Source organism: Vanellus vanellus, assembly GCF_965231255.1.
Source record: "Vanellus vanellus genome assembly, chromosome: Z".
NCBI classification, from domain to species: Eukaryota; Metazoa; Chordata; class Aves; order Charadriiformes; family Charadriidae; genus Vanellus; species Vanellus vanellus.
Genome location: NC_138908.1, coordinates 10,269,050 through 10,277,300, shown reverse-complemented (window position 1 = coordinate 10,277,300; position 8,251 = coordinate 10,269,050).

Sequence of the window (8,251 nt, the reverse complement as noted above, 5' to 3'; positions counted from 1 at the left end):
CACCGGTATATGCCAGATGCCTCAGGCACTGCAACTGGAACCTTGACCACCGTTTGGCTCTTACTGCTGTAAGCAGATTTGCTATTTGAAGCTCTGCCCGCAGCAGAGCCCCTGCTGAAGACATCTTGCTTGTGTGCCACTTATTTTCATTATAAAAGACAAACCAATTGCTTCTCCAGTGCTGCCAATGACAGGTAGCGCACTCCTTCAGAGTAAGCTATATTTGCTTTCTTAGGTGTCTGGATCAGATCCTGTGCTTCCCTCCCTATTTTCTCTATCAGCCATTTACAGCCTGCAATCTCTCTGACACTCAGGGACATATCTTTTAAAATATTATTGCATCAGAGAGGGTTTTCCAAACTAATTTCAATACTTTTCTTTCTTTCTAGTGCTTTGTGGCAAATATCTGCCCTGACTGACTTCCAGCGCAGGGACTCTGAGTTCACCGGGCTGGCTTGGGGTGTAAGGTCCTGATCCTGAAAGCACATGTGGATTCTTTTCTAAGGGACTTGGTGGCCCTGCTTGCAGTATTTGCAGCTCCTAGGCTGTGAAAGTTGTTCTCTGACATCAGACTGGATTTAATCCCTTTGAGTCTATGGATTAGAGAAGGACCCTGATTGATGTTGGATGAGAGAAAAGAGTTGCTTTCTTTTCATTTCCATTTTCAATTACAGCTTTTAAATGCTCTGAAAACTGTCTACAGCTTTCAGCCCTGACGTTTCCTCTGTAGGAGTTGTAATGAGTAGACAAAATGGAGACAGGCAGGCTACAGCCTCTGTGGTAGGTCCTGGATTTGTTTATATTTGGCAAATGTTTGACACATTACGAAGATAAATCAGTAAAGTAATCACGGTATTTCCAGCTCTGTGAATTCTAAATCCCGATGTATAAAATAAGTGAAGTGTGTTATCTTTCAGTAGCTTCTTTATGATGTGTCTTATTATCATTTCCTCATTGTATTCAACAGCGCTTAAGAAAAGCGTCTATAATCTCTTAAATATAACAGAAAAGAGTACCCAGGGTACCACAGCCCTGCAGGGCTTGTACATGCAGCTGGAACAAGTATTTTTCAGATTGCATCCTCTGCCATGAAGCCCAGAAACTACTATTTGTCTTCTTGTCTCTTTTAAATGACAGCACAGGCTCTCTCGAAATTGCTTGACTCTATGAGCTGCAGATTCAAATAGGACCCGGGATAGTACTAGATTTGCAGCACAAGTTGTAGCAGCGAAAATGGGAATGACTTCTCTCATGTTAAGTTAAGGGCTGTTTTCTTCCCACTGGCTGGTGGAAGTGGAAACTATCTATCTTGGTTAACTCTCCCAATTTACTAACCCCCTGATGACCTCCAGCTTCTGTAACAAAAAATCCAGACTGAAATAGCAGCAGTGGGGAATTTCCAGATGTCAGCCCTGTTCTCAGTGTGCAACTGCATGTGGTATTTAACAGTTTGATCACTTTACCCCATCTCCCTGGTAACTTAACCATACCTAATAATATAAAATTGCCTAAGTTTGTTGGCAGAAGGAAGCATTTAATCTGTCTCACCACCAATTAGTCTATGAACCCCTATTTCTCCAGTGGTAAAGATGCTTCTATAACTTGGTGCAGCATGTTAAGAAGAAACCTCTTACCATGTAACAAAAACTGAGCAGCGCAACAATCTGTTTAAAAAATTGTCAGGGTTAAGTAATCTCATTTGCTTTAAATTAAATGATGTATGTACCACAGTCCAGCAAAATATAATGATCAAGGCATTCTGCTGGTATTAAACAGTTTCCTTCCTTTTAAGCCATAAGATGCTTACAAACCACAATGCACTCGTGTCTAGAGGTTACCACGCCAGCTGAAGAGCAGTACAGTCATTTTAGCATGGGGCTACGCTCAAGCAAATAGATAGCCTCTTTCTTAGTAGGGCTAATTAGCTTAACCAACTGACCCTGTTCCCAAAAGCTACCATATTGCTGTCAGTGCTGGAGCAGACTCATCTATGGCCTGAGGAAATCTGTAGCCAATGATGCATCACACACTATGGAAGCACTCAAAAAGTAAGCTGAACTGGTTTGTCATGTCTGAGAAAGTGACCCATTTTTGCATTTGTCTCGTTTTCATCTGAGCAGCCCTTTTGCAGCACATGGGGAATGCAAATGGAAGTCTTGGGACAGCAAAAATTGTTATTAATTTATTTTATCTTTTTTTTTTGTTGTTGTTATTCATTCTTAGAATTATTAGCCTTAGAGGTTTTTTCCTGTAACCTCAAAAATATTGTAGTGTGTAGCAAGAAGTGTTGCTGAGTCGGTATGAGTTCTGAGGGATCAAGGGCATGTTGCAAGGGTCCTGCGGGAAAGTAAGAGGCTGTCTGAAAATGAACTGTTCCACTTCTACCCCCAGACAAACTACTGAAATACCTTGAGTGTTGAACTTTCAGAGTAAGCATCTATCTTCCTTCTGTTACCAGAAGGATGCAGAACTATTAAAACAAAGGAAAAAGCACAAGAGAGATGACCTTCTACATGCTGAATATGCCCTTACTCTGATAAGTCATTAACCTCCAGGGAACCACTCCAGAAGAGTTTCAGAGGAGTGCCACACTATCTCACCAGTTGCCAAACATTTTCTTTCTTCCTACATGCTATGAGAGTGGGGAAGAAAAAATCACTTTTTCCCTAAAGATTTGAAAAGGGGAAATACACAGAAATATTTTGTTCCTGAAACTTTAGTAACAACAGCAAAATCAAAATTGTCTAGTTTGGTTCTGGTGTTTTCTTGGATGACTCAGTTTTGTGCAGCGGAGGAGTTTTCAGCTGAAAACCTTCTCATGGCTACACAAATAAGGTGGAATGAAAATAAGAGTATGTCACAGGCCATGGCATGCACCAACAAATGGAATATGGACCTGACGTGTCCAAGTGTCCAAGCACTAAATTAGTTGCACATGATAATGACATTTCTCCTAGGTCAGGGCCACAGTCCTTCCTTTTTACATGTTAACAGGTCTTCTGAATTAGGAAGGTCTTTGCAAACCCAAAATAGTTATGATCACTTTTCTCAGCTGAATCAGTTCTAGTTCTTTGGTGACAGAAACGTACCAGTTCTCCACTCATTCACAGAGCCTTCCAGCACAGACAAAATTGACTTTCTGTCATTCAAACACATGTAGGAAAAAAACCAACTTGAAGCCCCACCAACTGCAGAACTTTCAGGACTAAACTGTAAAATAGCAAAGCATTGCCCATGGCCATTTACCCTTCTGTGACACTAAAACGTACCATATTGCAAAGGCTCAGATATATATGTTTGTGTGCGTATACATTCATCTGTATGGCTACTGGGTGAAAGGAGCAGAGGGAGGGTACTTATGTAGCAATGGGCAAATTGTGGTGAGTTTCTTAAACAGCTGAATTTAAGCTGAATTTTTAAATTTCTGAAAAAGTGGCTTACGATGCCTGGCTGCGTTACCCATCCTATCACTGTTCTAACCTCAGGTAAATATAACACCTTGGGAAAAAACTATATGTGGGTTTTTCTTTCTTTTTTCTTTTTTTCTTTTTTTTTCCCTACATGTCAGACAATGGCAAGCTTCTTCCAGTCCTGAAATACAGAGGACACTGTCTGTGATAAGCCCTGGAAGAAAACTGCACGCTGTTTATTTTGGCAGTCCTTAAATTCTTCAGTGATTATTTCTAGGGTATTATACATGCCATATGGAATACTTTCCTCAGTTAGGAAATAAGTTGACCCGGGACATACTGCCTTGCTGACCAAAACCAATCCTTTGTCTTCTCAAAAGATGGAAAGATGCCATGTGATCCTAGAGTAAGAGGGTCCACAATATGCTTGGCAAAGTATCACATGAGAAGGAAAGGGAAAAGATAAATGAGACAGTAACAGGTACAATGAGTTAATATGTGTTGAAGCATCCAATAAAAATAACAGTCAGAGCAGCAGGGCACAGCAGTGGAGGAAAGGGGAAAAAAAAAACCCAAAACAACTGTGGAGTTAGTACTTTAATAGTTTTAGTGAGAGAGGCAGCTCCAGTGTGGTACATCCTTGAGATCACAGAGCATCTTGAAGAGTGGTAGTTAGAGAGAAACACAGTAAAAAGACACAGAAGTAGGCGCAGTGAAAAGGCAGATTTATTTACTAGTAATACTGTACAGAGAAAAAAAAAGAGAGAAGCCACAGTTACAGCATGGCTGTTGCTGGCAGTGTTCTTGTTTTTTTATTTTTGTTGTTTTTTTTTTTCTTGTACTCATTTTTTTAATCTGAAGAAAAAAACATAACAGTCAAAAAAGTACACTTCAGGTTACAAAGTACAGCAGCTATCCCCAGCAATTCTAATCCAGTGTTAGCACAGCAGTTTTTCCCCAACAAAATGGGATTTTATTTACATTAGCTCACAAAGAAAGTGGGAGACTAAAGCTTAAAAAAAATCTCAACCACAACCTACATTCACCATAAAAGCTGCATTTTACACAACATTTTCTTGAACCCCGATAAATAGTCATTCATCTATGGAGTGAACGTAGTCGTGAGGGGCAGGAAACCTTCAGAAATGTGTTCTTTGCCTTTGTCCTGACCTGCTCTTGCTTGGCTACCTTTGTGGCACTCAGATTCAGTGGCCACTGGAAAGGTAAAAAGCTTTCAAATGGATTTATGTCCCATACCTGCCCCTAAGCAGCGTCTACATCCACACTTGCAAAATAACAGGGACAAAATCTGAGCCCGTCATCAGTAAAGCACCTTAATCATAGATACCGGCCGATCTTAACATATCCTCAAGGCTATCCCTAACCAGCACAGTGCTTAAGTATGTGTTACACTTCAAGCAAGTGCTTCAGATTAGTGGAGGTTAAGCATCACCTTCAATTGCGACTTTATATAGTTGCACAAAACCTTCTTTATTTTTGAGTTTGCAACTCTCTGACTGACACATTAACTTGGAGGGATACCAGTAGCTTCTTGGCAGCTAATTGTACTGAGAATGCCTTTACATGCTGGATCAGTCCATGGGGAAGTTCACATTTTCTCCTGGCTCCTTTACCCTGCCAGTAGCAACCTGACAATTAGGGGGTGGCTTGCCTTCTGCTCCTGTAAGTGGCTTCTGGATGCTGATGTTTTATGCACTTGGGCGTACCTAGCTCACACTGGCTTGGGGGGCTTAGTGTGCTTCCGCAGGAACGGGAAGAGAGACAGCAGATTTATCTAAATAGTGAGATTTTAGTGGAACCCACTGTTTGGGCAACCCATGGGATGCCAGATGAGGAGGTGGGGAGAGTGCTCCTCTGGTATCAAATTTGCTGAGGGAATCTAGGAAAATGCAGGAAGGTGTCCAAATGCTGAGGACAGGATATCGTCATCTCTTTTTACTTGGGACTCATGCCAACAGGCCTGAGGTGAGTTTTTTAACCCCAGTCTCTCTTTTCTTGACTGTATCTTTGCTCATAGGAGTACACAAAAAGGGAAGCAGAGAGAGGGGGAAAAAAGGAGCAGCTGATCAATGATGTCCAAAACAAGAGCAAGTACAGAGACAGGGGACAGGCAGAGTCTGGAGCAGAGGCGTGCAGAGGGAGAAATTTGGAAGAAGAACTTATACTGCCTCTTTTATGTTGTGTTTTTGTGCAGGTATGGAATTCGCCCGCACCATGTTCAGGCACTGGGAGTTTTGACAGTTCCTGGGGGGTGTTTTTCTGCTGTCAAACACAGTCAGCAAGGAGACCATGCTCTAAACCCCTCTCTGCAGAAAAGTGCACCAGTTTCACAACACCATTTAAAATCTATCTAATTAAAAGAATGAGAAGACACAGTTAAAGCAGCATGAGCCTTGCTTGTAGCATATTTTTTGAAGACCAGACCCTATAAGCATTTGTGCATGTGCTTAAATTTCACTTATATGGGTCAGCCCATTAAACTAAAAAGGGCAGCCTGGGTGCTTAATTTTATGCTCATGGGCAAGTCTTTAGTTCTTCAGGCATGAATCACGAACATACCGTTGCAGTTAAAAATGTACAAATATACCCAAACTGGTGGACTTCTGTTACTTAGCTAATTCTAAAAAATTAATTGTGTTTTGGGTTTATTTTTTTCTAACGTAGAGTAATACTTAAAACAACCCCCTAAATCCTCCTTTGAGAAGAACTTGGAAAACAATTGCAGAAAAGCTTTGCAATACCATAACAGCAAACCCCCTCAAAATAAGAGAAGCTTTTGCAAACTGGAGAAAGGGGCTCAGAATTCTCCACGAGTTTGTCCTTAAGAAAAGTAGCCTATTCTTAATCCGCTGAACAGCCTACATGGAACCACCACAGGAAAAAAGCTATAGATTTTTCAAGACTCTTTTGAACCCATGAGGAAAAAGGCTCAGTTTTATAATGCTTTAATTTTAAATACAAGTGGGACATTTTTAAGAACTTCATGCACCCTTGTCACTATTTACAAGCTAAGTTATTATTATAAGTTTATATTACAAGTTAGATTTATATTCTCTTTGGACTAGATGACAATCCATTTATATTCTAAACTTAATAAATTCAGCCATTTTATACAACTTACTCTTTTACATACAAAAATTACAGTCCACATTTTTGTTGGATATTGTCATAGTCTGTAACCTCTGATTAAAGTCAGAACTGAAGTTTACTCTTGCTGCCCAGAAGGGTCATGAAACATAATCTGAGCAAATCCTAAACTTTCTAATAGGCAGAGAGAACTGGTTAAAACTGAGTGAGTTTAGAAAAAATAAAGACGCCACGTCTCAGCCTGTGGGAAAATCCACTACTTTATCTAAATGATTTTGTTCTATTCTTTCCAGTCGCACCATCTCTTCCATTTTGAAATCTCACGTTGGATAAAGTATGGCAAAGTGAAAAAACGTATCATTCTCCTATGTAGCCGTACCTCTCTACTGAAAGTAAGTAGCTATTGCCTACCATGTTGGCTTTCTAGATGAAGTTTGTCTAGCTGTAGAAAGGATAAGTCCACCTTTTTCTGTGAAATAAATTCACTTATTTAGCTGTGTTCATAGCAGGTATATTGTATTCTACTCTTCTAACTTTACTCTTTAAAAAGTGTTGTGATTCTGCTTCCTGGAGAAAATCGTGGTTAGGTCTACAAAAGATCCCAAGAAGCTGGGCATTGTCATAAACATATGAAAAAAGTTCAAATGCTCGATGTCATGGGTAGGATGATATTCAGAAACTCAATTCCCATTTAGGGTTTGTATCTCATTACAAAAATATTTATTCCTTAAAAAAATACACAAATGTAAAATACTACATTTTCTATTATATCCCCACTTTCTTTCCGAGTACGCCATTTGCATGTTGGATTAAATCAGAAGGCAGAACACCTTTTATTTCTCTAGCAAGTCTGTATGCTATCTGCCTGCTCTGATTAATTTGTTGTATCTCTATAGTAGTGATCTTAGGTAGAACAGCAGGGGACTAATATATTTGCTGTCGGGGAAGTCCCACGTAGTATTTGCTCATGAATACCACTGCTGTGGTAGCAATGCTGACTTGGGACCTGATCTGACCAGGTGCTAAGCACCATTTCGGTTTGTATTTTTCTCAGCAGAAGTAGCAATGCTCAGGGTTAGTCTCTAGGATTACATCACCCCGGGCAAACTCAGCAGCGCATAAAATAGGTACAGGTACACAAATAACACCCAAACTACATCCTGTGTTAATCATTCATGCCCTGATCTTGCAGACACCTACACACATTCCTCCTGTGAGTAGTCCTGGTGACCGAAATAGGTCTACTCACAGCAGAATTAGGCATATGCGTTTTTATTTGCAGGGCTGAGGTCTTCTATTGCACCGGTAGAGGTATGCTTCATGGAGAAGGGCTTGTGCACACTTCTCTTGCTGGGGATTGAAAGATAATGTTGTGTTTATACAGCTTTGGAATACAGCCTGCACTTTTTTTTTTTTTTGGAAAAAAATAAAGAAAAAAAAAAGATACAAAAAGGAGAAGGAAACCCAAGAGTGCTAAGGCAAACTGTCAAATGGCACATCATACCTACTTTGTCATTCATTTAGATAACATCACAAAGGCAGACCAGAGGAGTTCTGTAAACATATACCATACAGTACATCAGCCACGGGAAATTAAAAAAAGAAAACAACCCTGTAATTCTTTTCTTTCTGTATTGATATTCTTGTAATTGAAAGAGATTGCCTAGCCACTAATCATAATGCTGTGTATTTTGTTTTGCATTTTTCTTCTGTTAAAAAAAAAAAGAAAGAAT